We start from the raw sequence: 18,666 nt of genomic DNA, 5'->3' as shown, positions 1-18,666 counted from the left end.
ACAAATGTTATGTCAAATTGCATATTTTTCCCATGACATACACCCCTTACCAATATGCTTGGGGTTACCGTACCAGACAAAAGCACAGTACCAAATGGCACACTTGTGGTGCTGTAATCCTCATTTACCCATGCCCACAAGGACCAAGAGGCTGTGAAGTGTCCCATTTATCTTTCTGCCCATTCAAAGGATGTTCACCAGCCCCCTCTGTGAATCCATATTACAATCTTCTGTGAGGACCACTATAAAGAGGACAGCTTTTTATCAGCTGTTACCAATCAGAGATTGTACGTTTATTCATGCCATACTGCCCAATCCTTGGTTGACCTTTTGAGAGGACCACCTGTACACATGGACAAAAGTACTGAGAAACCTTCTGTCATGGCTGGGCAGAACTCACACACAGATAAAAGTATACTTTATTTACAAAAATAAAAGGAAAAGGGATGCAAAAAACAGAAATGGGTCAACAATGGCAAACAGCAGTAACAAAGAGATATCGGCCTCGGTGAACAAAACAACTTAAAAAAAAACAAGAGATAAACACAGGCAATAGGATAACGCGTTGTGCGATGATAGAACCATCAATACTATCAATAAGACTAAGAGCAAATGAGCCCCTTATATAGGGCTAAACCATGTGCTAGTACTCAGGTGACCCACTTCCTGGAAGTGTCATGTGCTGTGTCATGTGATTGGAATTGGGTGTATTTTCTGTGTGTGGTGCATCCTGGGCAATGTAGTTCAGTGTGTGCAGATCGCAGACAGAACTAAGTGTGGGAGGGACATGAGCGCTATCAGCGCCAGGCGTGACACTTACTCATTGATAATTCTCAAAGGCTATAGCAAAAAGTTTATCCTGCTTTTGTTGAAGTAACTGTCTCTACTGTCCAGAGAAGACTTTCTTCTTGAATTTTATACATGATTAGATGATCAAGTCCCTTTTTCACCCGTCCCTAACTCATCTTTTACTCACTAACCAACTCATCTCAAAAGTACTGGATGGAGAACCATCATTCCAAAGAATACTGCTCAACAGCTCAATGCTGGTGCCAATAGGTTTCTGTTTATCATCTCCAGAGAGCCCTATTCTATTGGTAATACCGGTACTTCTTTGTGTATTCATTTTTTTATATTTTTGTTTGCAATGGGTAGCTGATTTAAAATGATTCAATGATTAGAAAGTGTATCCACAAACACAAGCATGGACATACAATGTAAGTATTTATTGCTTCACTTCTCGGGCCCCATGCTGCTGTTGTCGGCTGCTCGGCAAAAAAACAACAAACTGAAAGTGGGGGCAGAAATGTAATGAAGCATACAGTACATACAGTTACACAACCAGCCAGCTGTGTGTATGTATGTGTCTGCATTTATATGGTTCAGCGATGACAAAATGTGTTTTCATTAGCAATAACGGGAAGACCATAACAGCAGTCATGTGACATAGAGGATTTTTTTTAGCCCAGAGTCTCTATGGTGTAGTTGCCATGGTGTGCTGCATTGAGGCAAGTGTGTGCGAGTGTGTATTCGTAAGTGTGTGTGTTGAGTGTTTCCGTGCGCTGTGTGTGTATCTGTGTCAGCGTATCACTGTGTGTTGCCGACCATGTGTACTCCCCTGGGATTAGTGAGTAATAGAGGAGCTTAGCAGTGCTTTGCCTGAGCGTAATACACACACACACACGTACACACATACACACACAAACCCTAGCACTCTGTGGGTCTGGCCTAATAGCAGGGGATTTAGACATGTTTGGGTGAATGGATAAGGAGAGAGGGATGAACAGGAAAGTGGGCAGTGGGCACAGTGGGCACAGCGGGCACAGCAGGCAGGTCACCTGCGCTTTGTAGATGCTTCCTGCCGAGGACAGAGAGATGTATGAAATTGGTTTAGGTTGGAGTTTGGCTGCAGACGTGGCCACAGCTCTGGGCACAGAGTTTTGTAGAGGGAATTGGCCCTCTGTCTGCAGAGTGGTGGGCTGTGGGGCTGTGGTGTTATCCACTATGCTTTACCACATGTATAAGTCGTTACTGTAACAGCTATAGATTAGCTCCAATTACACAGCAAGGGTGAGGGATGAATGTGTGTGCTTTTATTTTCTCCTTTCATCCCTTGTCATGTTTAATGGTATTACCCTGCTCCACTTTTAATGCTGGGCTATGCTATTTTTTTTTTTTTAGATATGATTTAATTTCCCATTTTCTCCCCAATTTACACAACCAATTACCCAACTCACTCATTAGGACTCCCCCTATCACTAGTGATGCCCCAACACCAGGAGGGTGAAGACTAGCACATGCCTCCTCCGATACATGTAAAGTCAGACACCGCCTGTTTTTGAACTCCTGCTGATGCAGCATTACCAAGTAGCATCACATTGCGATCAGAGGAAAGCGCAGCAACTCGGTTCCAATACATCAGCTCACAGACTTGTGCCTTGTGCTGATCGACATCACCCTTTGGAGGGGTGTGGGGAGAGAGCGCCACCTACCCACCCATAGAAAGAGCAAGACCAATTATGCTCTCTCAGGGCTCCAGGAGCCGATGACAAACTGCATGAACAGGATTTAAACCAGCGATCTCCTTGGACTACGCTACTTAAATGCTATTACATGTAATCTTAATGTTAATCAGTGGTTAACCAGGGTTAAGAAAGATAAGGGAAGCAAACAAAACAATAAGAGTTGGTGTAGCATAGTGGATAACAACACCTCCTTAGCTACAGTGGACTAGGTTTTTGACTTACCAGTCAGACAAGCATTAAACCATAAGTTTAACACTGCTTTGGGTTAAATCCTTAATATTGCCTGCCTTGCCATGCTTTTATTAACAAATTAAGCCCCTAAAATTGCAACCCGTAAGCAACTTCAGCAACTTACCTCCCCTTTCTTATTTTGTATATAATATGGGGTATTTCCCCATATAATAAAATTATTATATACACTTTATGTGCATTTTTTTTTTTTTTGCATTCAGTTACATTAAGTTGCACCCACACCAGACACAGATGTGCAAATGCACAAACATAGCTTGGCTATACTGTAGAAAAGTGCAGCAAACAGAGTAGAAATATCTGAACGGATAACATTAACTTATTTGGCACCATGCCTAATACCAGGGTTCGGATAAAGGGGTTTAAATCTAATCATACTTTTAATCAACCACTAATCATACTTTTGGTATAAGTTAAGGAGTTAAGGATGCTGACCTCTCACTATCAGTATTGTTGCTAAATGCAGTGCTAATAGCAATGCCTCAAACCTAGTAGAAAACCTAACTGGACAAATTTACCTGTATTTTCTCTTGTGATTCATTGACTCTGTTAATTCATTGAAATGAAATGGGAATTGCATTGAACTCCTCATCACTTGCTGTGTTCATGGCCGGGATCTACACTGAGAGATTATTCACTCTTGCTCTGAGCTCCAAATAAAAGGCGGCGCTCCACAGCAAGGTCACCTCTGCAGCTCATCCCACTATTGCGGCTCTCTGTTGCATCGCCGCTTGTATTTCATCCAAATGTGGCTGTGTTTAATCAACCTGCTCACTATTACACTGTAGTGCTGTACTGACCGCCTCATGTTACTGCGAGTTACTATAAAACTACTAAACTGTGTTAACCTTTAGAGCACTAGAACAAATACTCTAGTTTATCACACAGTATAATTGTATTATACCATTGAAATGTTATTATAGAAATAAAAAAGATCTTACTCAAATTCAAATTATATTAAAATGATCTTCTCCTTATCAGCTGATAAACAGGAATGTGATATTGATTAAAAGATTAGAATCTTAATTGAAGTAAAGTTTTTTGCTTGGTCTGTATGAGTTATGAGTGAATTAATTCATAGAGAGTTTTTTTAATGCATTTGTTATCCCTGCCTAATGGTTAATACACTGACATATCAATTTAAACATCTTGGGACAGCATTATGTCAACTGATCATTAAGTGTTTCCTCAGGGAGTACCACAAGGTGTTATCTTGTGAGTTTGGGCAAGGCCTGATAGTTTGTGCCAGATGGACAAGACATTTCTGTAGTTGTGCAGGTATATAGTGCCATGTGCGTACCGGGAATATGTCATGAGCCCCATCCGGATAAGATTATTTTCTCAGGGGATCCTGGGTTAATTTTCTCTTTTTGATGGGGGAGTCCCCTGTGATTTTTTTCCCGTCTGGAGCGACCATAAGTTATTGCAGTCCGGATGCAAGAGTTTAAGTAGAAGTGTGAAATATTTTTCACAGACGTCCCCTTGAGAAACTTATTCCATCCGGATAGGGCTAAAGAAGGCATTACCACCCACAGCAGAGTGGTAATAACACTACTGTTATTTACTATTTTTACTGTCATTCCATCTCAATCACCATCAATATTGCACTATTGTCTTACGTATGTTTATTGTGTCTTGCTGTATTGAACATATAGTGTCTCCCACTCTTTTATATTATAAACTTGACTTGACTTGACTTGACTAGTAGTGGGTGGTAATGATTGTGACCTGTGATGTCTGGCTAGAATTGTCCATGCAAACAGGCAGCTAATTCTGGCAGCTAATATCACATTAATATTCAGTGCAGGAGGCCACACACACATACTGCAGGTCAGTCAGTGCACCGTCCGTCACACACAATCCTTGTGGGTGTAGAATTGTGTTCTAGAGCTGGTTGAAAAAAAAAACCCAGAAAAATCCTTCACCCTCGAAGAGAGAGAGAGAGAGAGAGAGAGAGAGAAACTTATGGAATGAGGGAAAGAGGGAGGAGACAAAACTGGAGGAAGGCTGAAGAAAGAGAGTGTTTGTGTATATGTATGAGAGATAAAAGTAGAGCAAATGAAGTAGAGAGCTAATGTTGTATATATAAGTAAAGAGATAGTGAGTATATGTGTATGTGTGTGTAAGCTCTTAAGAACAGCATACTCTCATCGAGCTGCAATAAGATTACGGAGACTGAAGTAATTTATAATCAGTACTGCCTTATCAGTTATTCATTTGATAACTAGAGATCCGATCCGATACAATATCGGTATCGGGGCTGATATTGACGCAATCAGTGTATCAGATATCGGGTGAGCACGGATGATCCACCTACCGATCCATATTCCAGTCCGCAGCCTGAGCTGGACAATAAACCAGCCGTAACTTTAACACGAAACGCATCACTGATCCAGATTCCAGTTCCACAGTTTACCCTGAACCCCAAGCAGATTCAGTCTGCGGCTGACTGAGTAAACTTTAACTGTTTGTCTACAACAAAAATGTCAGATTAACACCAGCAGTCTGTAAGCCTAGCTAGCATTGGACCAACAACTGCATTCCGGCATTGTGAATGTAATAAGTAACTATCTTAAGTGAACTACAGCCATAATCCACATTAAATATTAAAAACCACAGATCCTACCCACTCTAACCAGCAATAAGAAATCAATATGTTATTAAAAAACAGTGATTAATTCTGCTCGGAAATACAATTATCCATTGCAGCTAATCCACTACACTATGTGTCAAAATAAAAGTCTCCTGCACAACCAGTGCAAAAAACTAAAAGAGCCATTTTAACGTTATTTGTATCAACAGTTTTATGTCAGTTTTATATCGGAATCGGAGCTGGAAAAAGTGAAACGTTCCATCACTGTTGATAACATTTAATTGGTTTTAGTTACACATGGCTTGAAATGAACTATATGGACAAAAGTATTGGGACACCTGCTCATTTAAATGTTTCTTCTGAAATCGAGGATATTAAAAGTTATGAAAATTAAGAGAATTTCATTAAATCTTCTAGATTTCAAAACACTTCTGTGAGGATTTGATTGCACACAGCAACCAGATCATTAGTGAGGTCAGCATGTTGAATGTTCACCACCCCACCTCATTCCCAACTTCAATAATCCAATAATTATTGGATGCAAAAACATTTGGACTAACAGGTTTGCTGTGTTTTTGCAGAGTACCAAAGGGGAAATGATTCGATTTGGCAAAGAATGAAGTAATATAAATCTATAATCTAAATTATAGTAGATAGCACTGTACCCACACACAAAATGAGAGAACGCTCGCACAAACCTAAAACAAATCAGAGCTCACCCACGCAAAAAAAAGTCAGCATCTACTCACTCTTTCGTCATCTATACTGTACTATTCTATTTAACATCTATATCCTTTGAGATGATGCTAATCCTCCTTTCTGCCTGGTCCGTCATATGTCTGCCTCTAATAGCAGAACAGTGGCTCATTAGCAGGGTGAGCAGACAGACGGGTAGGAGCGCACAGTGCTACCGCAGTGAACAGCAGGCTGGAGACTTGATTGTAGAGTAATAACCCCACGCTGAGCCTGCTAGCAGAGAAATGGCTGCAGATTAGCTTTATGTCTGGCATAATGTGCTGTCCTGCAAAGCCTGGCCAGAACACCTGAGCGCTTCATTACTCCATTTAGAAAAGTTGTGTGAGAGTTTATGGAGTTTGTATGTTTTTTTTTATATATAGTTTGAATCCTTGCAGAAAAATGGTACATTATTTAACTTTTTAAATTTGAAAATGAGAAATAGCTGAAATAACAAAAAAGATGCAGAGCTTTCAGACCTCAAAAAATGCAAAGAAAACAAGTTCATATTCATAAAGTTTGGAAGAGTTTACAAATCAATATTTGGTGGATTAACGCTGGTTTTTAATCACAGTTTTCATGCATCTTGGCATGTTCTCCTCCATCAGTCTTACACACTGCTTTTGGATAACTTTATGCCACTCCTGGTGCAAAAATTCAAGCAGTTCAGCTTGGTTTGATTGCTTGTGTTCATTCAATCCATCTTCCTCTTGAATATATTCCAGAGGTTTTCAATTTGCTAAAATTAAAGAAACTCATAATTTTTAAGTGGTTTCTTATTTTTTTTATAAGAAGCTGTATATTATACTATTACATGTATGCATTTTAATTGTGTCTAGTATTGAAACACTGTTTAGTGTGCACAAAATTCTGTGCCAGATCCTGCCAGATTCATTTTGCTCAGGTTGTTTAGTTGGCCTTTGTGGATTGCACTTTTCAAATAGTGCCATACATTTTAAATTGACTATTGACTTGTTGTTGTTTGACAGTGTGCTTAAGATCATTGTTTAGATAAAAGATTCTCCCAAGCCTTGTTTTTTAGAAGACTGAAGCTGGTTGTCTTGCATGAGTTGTACACTGTACATTGCACCAATATTCATGTGTCCGTCAAGATTACTAGTCAATTCTCAAGAGAGGCATGGCTACAACGTGATGCTGCCACCCACATGCTTAACCCTTGTGTGGTGTTCATATTTTTGTTACTCGTTTACTTTGTTACTTGTATTTAATTCAGCAAAATTAAGCAATTTTACATTAATTAAATTAAGCAATTTTACACATACTTGCTTCACCTAAATTGCAAGCAATATAAACAGTTTACATGGTTAATATTTGCCCTTAAACTTTCTTATGTTACATTTCTTTCAAAAAGTGCTACTCTTTTTTTTTATTAGGTTTTTAATAAAATGTAAAAGAAAATGAATTAAACTCAAGATATGAGTAGAAAATTTGTTTAGTTTCAAATTTACAAATGAAGCAATGTTTATTAGCCCTTGGCCAAACATACTGTATGTAATATAAATGTGTAGGGAGGAGGGGGGGGGGGGGGGTTGGTGTACAGTGTGTGTTTATCGAAAATGTGTTTTGATATATGTTTTTCACAAAAAATGAGCCAATGCCAATGAGTTTGAGTTAGAAAAAATATATTTTTAGTATCATTTGATGAAAAATGAAAACGGGTCCCACAGACCCGAACACCACACAAGGGTTAATATTTGGGTTGGTGTTAGTTGAGGACTTAGCAGTCAGTTTAAAATTAATTATAGTGGCTACGTCCTAGTCAGCCTCTCATACTACGTATATCATTGATCAGCCTCTGAACTCTGCAGATCCTTCAAAGTGATTGTTGGGCTCGTTGTGGCTTCTCTCATAAAGTCTGCTTGATGCTTTGATGCAGAACAAGATGTTTTGCAGAACAAGCCTCATGTAAGCAGAATCTGGGTGGTATGATGCAGCTTCCATTTCCTTTTTATCGACTGCACATTACTCATTAGGATTTCCAAAGACTTTGTTGAAGGAATTCAAAAGCAATTATCATTTATTGTAAAAGTCCGACCCCTTTTCAGGTTTGTGCTCTTCGTGTGCAGAAGGCTTGACCGCAGTAAGTGTCACTGAGTGACACATTTCAGGACTTTGCTGGGCTTTTATTTATTTTTTTTTTGAGCAGTGTGTTATCACTGTAGCATCAGAGAACGCTGCTCCATGGAGAAAACTCTACAGCTACAGTTCTCTCTGCCTCCAGTACTCTTCCCACTGGAGTTTTCAAGCACATGTGAAACGAATTGCCCGCTGCTTGAGGGAACGGGTGGAGGAGAAGAACAAAGAACTGAGAAAGAACTCAAAGAGAGAGAAATACAGAGAGATGGAGAGCGAGAGAGCATGCACTACACTACTGAAGAGTTGTAGGCAGCTCTTTTGAAGTCTTGTGTGTGTATGTAAGAAGTCTTGAGAGGCTCAGCAGGTGGTCTGAGAGGCTGCAGTGTGTACAGAGGCGGACTGAGAGGTCATCACTCTCTGCTTAGACACGGGATGAAAGACACTGACCTGCTTTACCAGTAAGATCTGAGAGAAGATGCTGTAGTTTAGATATGTTTTATTTAAAGCATTGCCCTCATCCGTCGAGTGAAGATTTATAACGAGAAATGTGATCTTTCTGTTATTTTTTTGTTTTGTTCATTTGCTATTCTCTCTGTCTCTACCTCTTTCTCTCTCTCTCTCTCTCTCTCTCTCTTTCTCTCTCTCTCTCGTTGTCAAGTGGTTGCACACATATTTGACCTAACACTCAGAAATTAAATAAATGATTCTAATAGTTCTGAAACAGAGAGCATGGCTAACTAGGTACCATGGCAACAGACAAGCCGCTGCATTCAGCTAATTTTTTCGTGACTTTGTCATAGTTGTGTAAACATGCACTCCTCCGCTTCCACACTCCTCCACTCCTTCACTCTCTCACTCCTTTTCTCCTTGATTTATTTCCTCTTTCACCCCTCACTCATGCACTCCTCCGTACTTCCACTCATCCTGTACTTAACTTTTCTTGTTTATTCCTCTATTTCTTCATTTCTTTATGCATCCACTTCTTAACTCTCTAATCTACCACTCTTTCACTCCTCCCCCTCCTCAAACCCAGACTCCTCTACTTCATTTTTCACTGCACCACCTTTCATTCCTTCAGTCTTCCACACCACCACTCGTTCACTTTGCCACTTCTTCACTCATCTGTTTCTTCACTCCTTCATTCTTTTACTCTGATCCTCTCCTCTCTCATTCCTCTACTTCTTTACCTTTTTACTTCTTTGTATTTTTCTTTCATATTTTTATTTTACTTCTCTACCTTTCACACACCCACCCCACATCTTCTTTCAAATTCACACTTCACTTCTCCACTCCTTTTCTCACCTGGTCCTGTTCCTTCATTACTCCACTCATCCTCTCTTTCATTCCTCCACTCCTAGTTTCTTTCCTTAACTAATTATTTACTCATTCACACCCTCACTCCTAAACTCCACTGCCTCTTCTGTTTTTTCACACCATACTTTTTTTTTCACTCCTCCACTTTTCACTCCTTCAGTTCTCTACTTTTTTCCTTTACCCTGTTCTCATTCTCCTTCACTCCTCATCTCCTTCACGCTTCCAATTTCACTCTTTCACTCTTCATTCACTATATCACTTCTTTGCTCCATTTCACTTTCACTCATATTTTCACCCTCACACTCCGTGCCTTCTTTACTCCTCTATTCCCACACTCCATCACTTTTCTCCCCCCTTTACATACTATCTACAGCCTAGCTCCTTGCCCTTTGTTCCTAGAGGACTGGCACTAGCACTTTACACACACACACACACACACACACACGCACTCTGGTCTCTCAGACTTTCCATAGCAGATCTCAGTGGAGGGCACTCCTGGGAACTCCCCTGACTTCCTTACTTCACCAGGTCCAATTCTGCTGCTACACTGCATTCAGTAACGACATTAATGTCAGCATTTTATCTCTTTATTATTGCTTTAATAGCTGTTTGATGGATTCTGCCAACTGTCCTCCACTCAGACCCTGCTGAAATGTGGACGGGCCATTAGTAACATAATTTAACCACTTCATCAACAGCCTTATTATTCAGTTATTAACCCTACAACGATTCTACATTTCTCAGCAACTAGTCTAAAGCTGATATGTACAGCTCTGGAAAAAAAAATAAGAGACCACTTAAAAATGATGAGTTTCTTTGTATAGTAATCAAGAGATGGATGATCACAAGCCATCAAACCAAGCTGAACTGCTTGAATATTTGCACCAGGAGTGGCAAAAAGTTATCAGTTATCAGTGTGTAAGACTGGTGGAGGAGAATATGCCTAAATGCATGAAAACTGTGATTAAACACCAGGATTATTCCACCAAATATTGATTTCTAAACTTTTAAAACTTTATGAATATGAACTTGTTTTCTTAGCATTATTTGAGGTCTGAAAGCTCTGCATTTTTTTTTTGTTATTTCAGCCATTTCTCATTTTCTGCAAAGAAATGCTTTAAATGACAAAATTTTATTTAAAATTTGGATGAAATGTTTTCTGTAGTTTATAGAATAAAACAACAATGTTCATTTTACTCAAACATATACCTATAAATAGCACAATCAGAGAAACTGATTAAGAATCTGAAGTGGTCTCTTTATGTAGGAGTATGTATAAGGAATTGAGGTGGGGACCCACATACAGAAGCTTTTGGTTTAAAGGGTTAATTAATCTCCTCTGTGTAATTTCCTGCCTGCATCCACTAAGCTCAGATCAGACCTTAATTTAATGCATACTGTATCCCTCTCTCTCTCTCTCTCTCTCTCTCTCTCTCTCTCTCTCTCTCTCCATGTCTCTGTCTGTCTGTCTGCCTGCCTGTCTACTTGTCTGTCTGTGTTGTGCCATCCCCGCTAACTGTGCGTGCCACACATTCCTCACTGCAGTGGGAAATACATATTTATCAAAAGTGCTCCATTAACTAGGTCAATGAAACAAACCGCAGCCTGTAGCTATGGAGCCCAGGCAGGGCTCCATACCGGGATTACCGCACCCTGGTGGAGGACAGACAGAAGTGCAACAAGGACATTTCCAGTTAGATTTACAGTGTCATCCAGAGAGACCAGCTGAAGTGCTTTATTTGCTCCAATGTAGCCTTAAGCTGATGTCTAAAAATATCCTTGAGCTAAGATGCTGCCAGAAACAGGAGCACAGTAGTAGAATCCTCTTTGGTGCTAGTGTAGTAATGCATTTATTGTGGATGGTGAGTTGATCCTGAAATATGAGCAAATATGCTGCCAGAACAGTAGAGTACAGTAGTAAAAACTATTTGGTGCTTTGTAAAAAAAAAAAAAAAAACTTTAAAGAAGGGTCTATAAATAATGCTGTGCAAAAACCTTCTGAAAAGAAAAATGTACTGGAGTTTCCCCAAGAGTGAGCATACTGTGAGCATTCTAATGGGCTGTTGATAGACTATGGTTCTATATATAATTATTACTTGCACTAAATGTGTGTATTATAGATGATGAGCAGAATATAAAACAGTCTGGACATAGCCGTTGGTTATATTTCCCTCAGCATAGCTATACTGTACAGTCAGAAGTGTGTTAAGCGTATGACCACACCTGAAGTTGTGTGTGTGTGTGTGTGTGTGTGTGTACACTTCAGCTCTGCTGGTAGCTGATGCAAATACGTTCTAAGTCTAAAAATACACGTGAGCTAAGGTGCTGCCACCAGAACCAGGAGCACAGTAGTTGAACCCTTTTTGGTGCTGTAGCTGTTTCCTTTCTATAGGAAAAAACTATTTAAACAAGCAAAGAACCATTTAAACATGTGTGTGTCCTTTGGCATAGTTGTATGTAGAATCATTGTCTTTCCTAAAGAGCCAATGAAGAGCCTGTTTCAATACTGTAATAGTGAATTTATTGTGGATGTTGAGCTGATTTTAAAACAAACTAAATATATGTGTTGGCTATATGGCCTTGGTATGGCTGTACTGTACTTTCAGAAGTGTGTTAAGTGTTTGACCACACCTGGAAGTGTGTGCGGGTTGTGTGTGTGTGTGCATACTAGAGTGTGTGGGCTTTATTGCACAGAGTGAGTGCTGAACCATGTTGAAGTTAGAAAAAAGAGTGTGGAACATTTTCTCCCAGGAGTTTTGTGTGTGTGTGTAAAAGAGAGAGAGAGAGAGAGAGAGAGAGGGAGGGAGAGTCTCTCTTTATCATTCCCCCTTTTAATCTAGCTTGCTCTCTTTATCCTCCTATCTATCTCTATCTCCCTCCCTCTATCTCTCCCTCCCATCACTGCTTTGCTTAGTGTACACACTTATTCTCTCTCTCTGTCTCTCTATCTCACTCATCTGCTCTCTCTCCCCACCCTTCATCGTCTATCTGCGAGTGTCCTCCTCCCACTCTCCTGTCTCTCCTCCCTTCTTCCCTCCCCTTTTTCTATCTCTCTCTCTGTCTATCTCTCTCTCTGTCTCTCTCTCACTCTCTCCTTGTGAGTGGAGTCTGGGCACAGTGCCAGCTGGCGTGTGTGTTTTTTGAATGAATACCTGATGAAGTTGGTGGAGGGCAGTGAGGCGAGGCATGGGAGGAACTGAGGGAGCGTGTGTGTGTGTGAGTGTACGTATGTGTGTGAGACAGTGTGCACGAGTGAGAATGTGTGTGTGTGTGTGTGTGTGTGTGTGTGTAAGTGAGTGAGTGAGGGCCTTGCATAACACACGTTGGAGTGCTGCATGCAGGCGGTCAGGCGGGCAGCGGGCGGTCAGGGCTCAGGCTCTGGGGCAGCCTGTGTGTGTGACACTCAGGCACACTGGACGCAGCACTGTCCAGCTGTGGAGCCCCACACACTGTTCTGTGCCACGGCAGGGAGGGGAGAGCAGATAGAGAGACCCATACAGAGAGAAAGAGAGAGAGAGGGGGGTGGTGGACAGAGAGCAGGAGCGCAGGGAGAACAGCCAGCCTGCTGGGCAGCAGGGCAGAAGAGTTGGTGGACTCTGAGAGACTCTGGTGGACTTTCTGAGTGGACGCTAGCGAGGGACAGCACAGAGAGTGCCTTAAGGAGGCTTTTTGGACGCTACGGTAAGTCTTTGCACACTTCTGACGCACCAGCTTCCAGTGCTTCTCTCCTGTTGCTTGCCAATAGTCAGTGGTCCCTCTGCAGTCAGTTCCTCAGCGGCTCCTGCTGGACGGTCCAGCCTCTTCCTGAGCTCCTGCGTGCTGTTTAAGACGAGCTGCTGTTCTCTTAACTAGCTGTGGGACTTCTCTTCCCAACGGGGAGGGAAAGTGCAAGTCATGCGGCCGCTTGGAAACCCTCCTCTATCTCTCTCTCTCTCTCTTTCTCTCTAGAGTTCTCTCGCATTCTCTCTCTAGAGCACACTCCCTCTCTACCTCTACTCTCACGCTCTCTTTTTCTCTTTTTTCCCTTCATGCCCTCTCCTCTTCTGCTCGTCATTCGCTCCCCGCCTGCTCGTGCTCCTGTGCTTCTGCAGTGAGGTGGCTGGCTTGCTTTTGTGAGGAACTGGCACTCGGAGCGATCAGGAAGCCAGCGAGAGCAGGGATTGTACTCTAAGCCCATGCCCACCTCTTAAAGTGACAGCAGCCTGTTGTAGCAGCAGTCACTGTTACAGAGGCAACTCCTGCTTGGTAACTGTTGATCATTGGGATTGCATTATGTACAGGTTAGGGAATGGCTGTGTAGATGAAAACGTCATCTGTATAGATGGTAGTATGGCTGTAGTATGTTCTGTGGTGACTGTCATTGAGCTCAGTGTTCTTTTTTTTCTTTTTTAACACTCCAGCAGAGCCTTTTTGCAGCCCTTTTGAGTTAATGTGCTGTTTTATATGTTTTATATCATTGCTATTGTGCAAACACCTTGAATATTCACAGTTGTGTCAACAATGTAAAGAAAAACAGATTGCAGATTTAATTGATGTCAAAAAGTGAGATAATAAGGTTTTTTTTGTGCAAGAACAACCATATACATGTACATTACCACTGAAACCCTGGAGCAAAGATGTTGCCAGAAGAGTCAACTAATAGTGCAACATGTTTTGGTGCTATATTTAAAGCTTGTTAGTCAGTTCTATAGAGAACTCTCTACAAGATACAGAATCTGCAGTTTAACCAAGCAAATAACCATTTAACAATCTAAAGAACTGATCATTTGAGGTGCTATGGCTCTTGCATTTAGAACCATTACTTTAGAACTGTAATAATGCATTAATTGTCGATACTTTGCTGGGACCCTTAAGCTAAGGTGCTGCTATATAGAAACATTAGTAGAAGGGTATTTGAAAAAGCTTTTAACTAAGCAGAAAACCATTCAAGCATTTAAACAGTCTATTGAGTTCCAATAGCCAAGGTTCTTCTGGATCCATCCATAGAGCAAAGTGTTTTTAAAAAGAATGTTTTAATGCATTATTTATAGTGTCTGTGTCATATAGGGTCTATCCAGTGCCTGGATGTAGCTGTTGGTCACCTTGCATTAGGATAGCTGTTCTGTGCATTCAGTGAAATTTAATGCAAAAATTGGAGCATATTTCAAATGTGAGAAACACAATGTGAGCAATAACTGCCAGATTCAAGTGATGTCAAAATGTGAAAATGCAAAAATTGAGATGTTACAAGTTTTTTTTGGTTGAAAGCAACGATAAAAACGTAAGATGTAACAAACCACTCTGTATATATAATGCAGGGTCTAATAAAAATATGGGAAAAACAGCTTCTCCTTCTTGAGTTCAAAGACCTTGAGCTCTATAGGCGGTAGTTCTTTAGGCTTGATGTCGGACAATGCGTTTAGATTTCAGGTCATCTGATACAGTCTGGGCTTTTTAGAAGGTAAAAGCATGTGTGCTCAGCAAGATCCAGCTGATGCATCTCGCCTCTTCTCTCCTACAGCGCTTTCTGTTCATTTACAGCACAGCAGCAGTGGCAGTGCAGTCCTTTGGGTGTGTGTATATGTGTGCTGAGTGTGCGTGTCAGTGTGTATGTGGTTGTGTGTGTATTTTACAAGTACGTGCATGCATAATACAAAGCCCTTTACTCACCCCTTTTGCTGTGTGTGTGCGCTTGTTTCATGTGTGAGTGTACAGCTACCACTGTGAGTGTGTGTGTGTGTGTGTGCTGAGTGGTGTTCCCTCTAATGTAGGTCAGTAGAGGCTGCTCTGCTCCTTCCCTCCCAGCTCCAGTGAGTGCAGTGTGTGTGTGTGTGTGCTGAGCTGTGCTGTGCTGTCTCTATGCTGGGAGAGCAGACTGAGCCGTGATTCGAGCCTTTCTCTTAATCCAGAGGGATAAAGCAGGGAGGCCGCAACAGTGGAAGATTAGGAGTTGGCTTTCCCCGGGATACCGCTGGGATGGAGGAACAGACTGAGGCGTGTTTGTGTGATTCTGTGTGTGTGTGTTTCTGTGTGTGTGTGTGTGTGTGTGTAAAATAGCAGTTATTGGCAGCAGCTTCATTAATCCTTGCAGGCCTCTGGCAGTTTTAGATATTCATTAACAATTAGTGTAGGCTATAGTCAGTTAAGTTGCACATGCTCTCTCCCACCACCTCAGCCTCCCACCGTCCTCCGTGAGCTACCAAAAGTGGAAGCTCTAGGGAATTGTTTCGGAACGCTTCACTCTGTCCCTGTAGGGGAACGTATTTAGCCATTTGATGAAGTATTTTCATTGATGTTCTGCACAGAGGCATAGAGGCATGGCCTGAAAGGGCACTGAATGGATTTCTAAACCTGAATCAAACGTAGGAGTTTAAAACTGCTGATTTAAAAATATTAAGCGAAAGAAACTGCTTTTCATGTCAATATCTGTAACTATTTTTATAAACATGGAAAAGCCTACCAAAAGCTCAATGTTAGCCTATTTTATCCACTCCACAAACACCTTTGTTGTTTGTTTGTTTGTTTGCGGTTACTGTCCTGTTGGACCACTCAGGTGTCTCCAGGTTTAGCTCAGAGGTGGGCAATTCCAGGCCTGAATTCCTGGACAGTTTGCAGGGTACGATCATGAAAAACCTGGGAAAGTCATGGAATTTAGCCATTTCCAGGCCTGGATAAGTTTTGGAAAAATAGAAACACCCTTAAAGTTTTGGTTAAGTCATGGAAATTTGTGATCTACAAATGTGTTTCCATTTATTGACTAACAAAAGCTATTTTTAACTAATAAATATATCAGCTCATTGTGTCAACATTGCTTAAAGAATTTTTTTTTTTATCGTTATAGTTTTAGTTGATTTTTGCACTAATGTTTTGAAGATCGTATGGTCATGAAAATTTGCCGTGAAGACATGGAAAAGTCCTGGAAAAATCATGGAAATTTTTTGGTCAAAAAGTGTATGAACCCTGAATTCGTGCTTTTCCTGTTTAATTACAGCTGCTTAAACTCACCTGTTAATTGACAAGTTTAGTATGTAAGTCTCTCAGAGCAGAGAATCAGAAAACTCTGCTGGACTCCGACAGGTAAAACAGTGCACCACCACTTCAGATGTTTTTGATATGATTTATACACTGAAATGCCAAAAGTCATGGGATGGTTGTATGTAAATTGCTTATAAATTGTAAAAACCCCAGAAAACAGCATGAGAATGCCCACACATGAAATGTTGATGTGTGGGAGGAAATCATTCTCAAATCTGAGCAGTACACTGAGTGTCACTGAGCCTAGAGTTGAGAAATACTGGTTGATATGATGCTCAGTCATTGCTGGTCAGCACACATAAACATGTTTTTTACACTTTTCTAAAGTTTTTAGTTAGGAGGATAAAAGGTTATTTCTTATGCAGATAAACTTAGTCCACTGCAGTTTGTTGCTGTGCCAACAAAGGACTGTTGTCATCTAAGAGAACAGACACTGTATGAACATGATTATGGTAATTTATTCATTAGCATGCTCAGCTGCTAAGAGAATGATCTGGACACCACAGAAAAGGACAAAAGAGAAGCTAGATTACGGTTAAAGCATTTGAGTTTGAACTCATCATGAAATTATCAGGACGTTGCAATTTTTTTCTTGCAGAGAATGAATGGTCTGCACTAAAATGACAAATACTTTTGCCATGTCCACTGTAGGGTGCTTCTGTCATGTGCAGCAGTTCTCCTGCAACAGCCTGATCAGAGCCATCATTTCTATTCAGATTTTGTTTGAGGTATTGTGGGAACAATCATTAATTAATTAATTAATTAATTAATTCAGGAATTCAATGAATTAATTCATTGTTCCATCCTTCTTTAGTACTATAAAGCAGCCACATTACAGATCTGTATGAAACACATTGAGTTTCCATTTACTCAAAGCTTCTCAAAGCTTTTCTTAAATCTTTACGTCTTATATAGTCTGTGTGTGATTATATATATATATATATATATATATATATATATATATATATATATATATATATATATATATATATATATATACAGTATTCAGCTCTGGAAAAAAAATTGATTTTAACAAAATTAAAAACCTCTGGCATATTATCAAAAGCAAGATGGATGATCACAAGCCATCAAACCAAGCTGAACTGCTTGAATTTGCACCAGGAGTGGCATAAAGTTATCCAAAAGCAGTGCATAAGACTGATGGAGGAGAACATGCCAAGATGCATAAAAACTGTGATTAAACACAGGGTTATTCCACCAAATATTGATTTCTAAATTCTTAAATCTTTAAGAATATGAACTTCTTTTTTGTTATTTCAGCCTTTTCTCATTTTCTGCAAATAAATGCTTTAAATACCAATATATTTATTTGTAATTTGTGAGAAAAGTTGTCCATAGCTTTTTTTTTTGCATGACCGTTTCTCTGAACTTCCATCTTCAAGAGCAAATGCTTTCTCTCTGCTGGAAATTTTGTGTGAGCTGATGAATGAATCATATCCTTCTGTTAAGTGCAAGTAAATCATTTACAGCTGCAAAGGTCCTTCAGAATGAGGGAAACTAAAAATGTACTGTATAATATTTTGCAGCATATTTTTAGTTAAATTCCCAGGCATTCCAAATGTATCAAATGGTTACCAAGAGAACATGAACTGGACTACAAATGACAAAGTTAAAGTTTAAATATTATAAGGATATATTTTTTCTAAAGTTTGAACTACTTTAAAGTGGGGAACTGGGGGCCTGGTTGAGGTGAATTAGGGATGTTGATCATCCAACATCCTGTCCTTAGTAATTTGAAAGCCTTTCCTGGATTCTGGATTAAAATTCTCTTTTTAGGATTGTTTTATACCACTGATATAGCATTAATATAATATTATAAAACATATTACATTAAAATAGCAGTCAACTTTTTTATTACTAAGCATATTTACATATTGGAATAACAATGCATATATATGTACATATTGTAAGCATATAAAACAAATAAATTAAACATTTATTAAAAATTACATACTGGCTCATTCACATTAATATGCTTTTTCTTGCTAAGCAAAAAAAAAAAACAGATTGGCCTATATCAAGTTCAGCAAAATATATTGAGATCATATTCATATATTGTATGATTATTTGAGTAAGTAATTACTAACATTATGTAATTATAATGACAGACCTGCTACT

The 18,666-nt window shown here is 39.9% G+C and overlaps 1 protein-coding gene across 2 annotated transcripts in view; it reads left to right on the top strand.

The window, feature by feature from the left end:
* atxn1a (ataxin 1a) overlaps window positions 1-18,666 on the top strand; it is a 146,653-nt gene that overhangs the window by 120,976 nt on the left and 7,011 nt on the right. Inside the window, exon 1 of one of the 2 annotated variants that reach the window (XM_049475354.1) lies at window positions 12,399-13,194. The exons of the other annotated variant lie outside the window; for it this stretch is intronic. The gene's annotated coding sequence lies outside the window, so the exon portion shown is untranslated. Of the gene's footprint in view, window positions 1-12,398; window positions 13,195-18,666 lie in introns of those variants that run through there. 2 annotated transcript variants of the gene reach the window in all.

The sequence above is a fragment of the Astyanax mexicanus genome, chromosome 3 (genome assembly GCF_023375975.1).
Source record: "Astyanax mexicanus isolate ESR-SI-001 chromosome 3, AstMex3_surface, whole genome shotgun sequence".
In the NCBI taxonomy this organism is placed as follows: domain Eukaryota; kingdom Metazoa; phylum Chordata; class Actinopteri; order Characiformes; family Acestrorhamphidae; genus Astyanax; species Astyanax mexicanus.
Note: the sequence above shows the minus strand (reverse complement) of the source record. Positions and strands in the feature narration are given on the sequence as shown.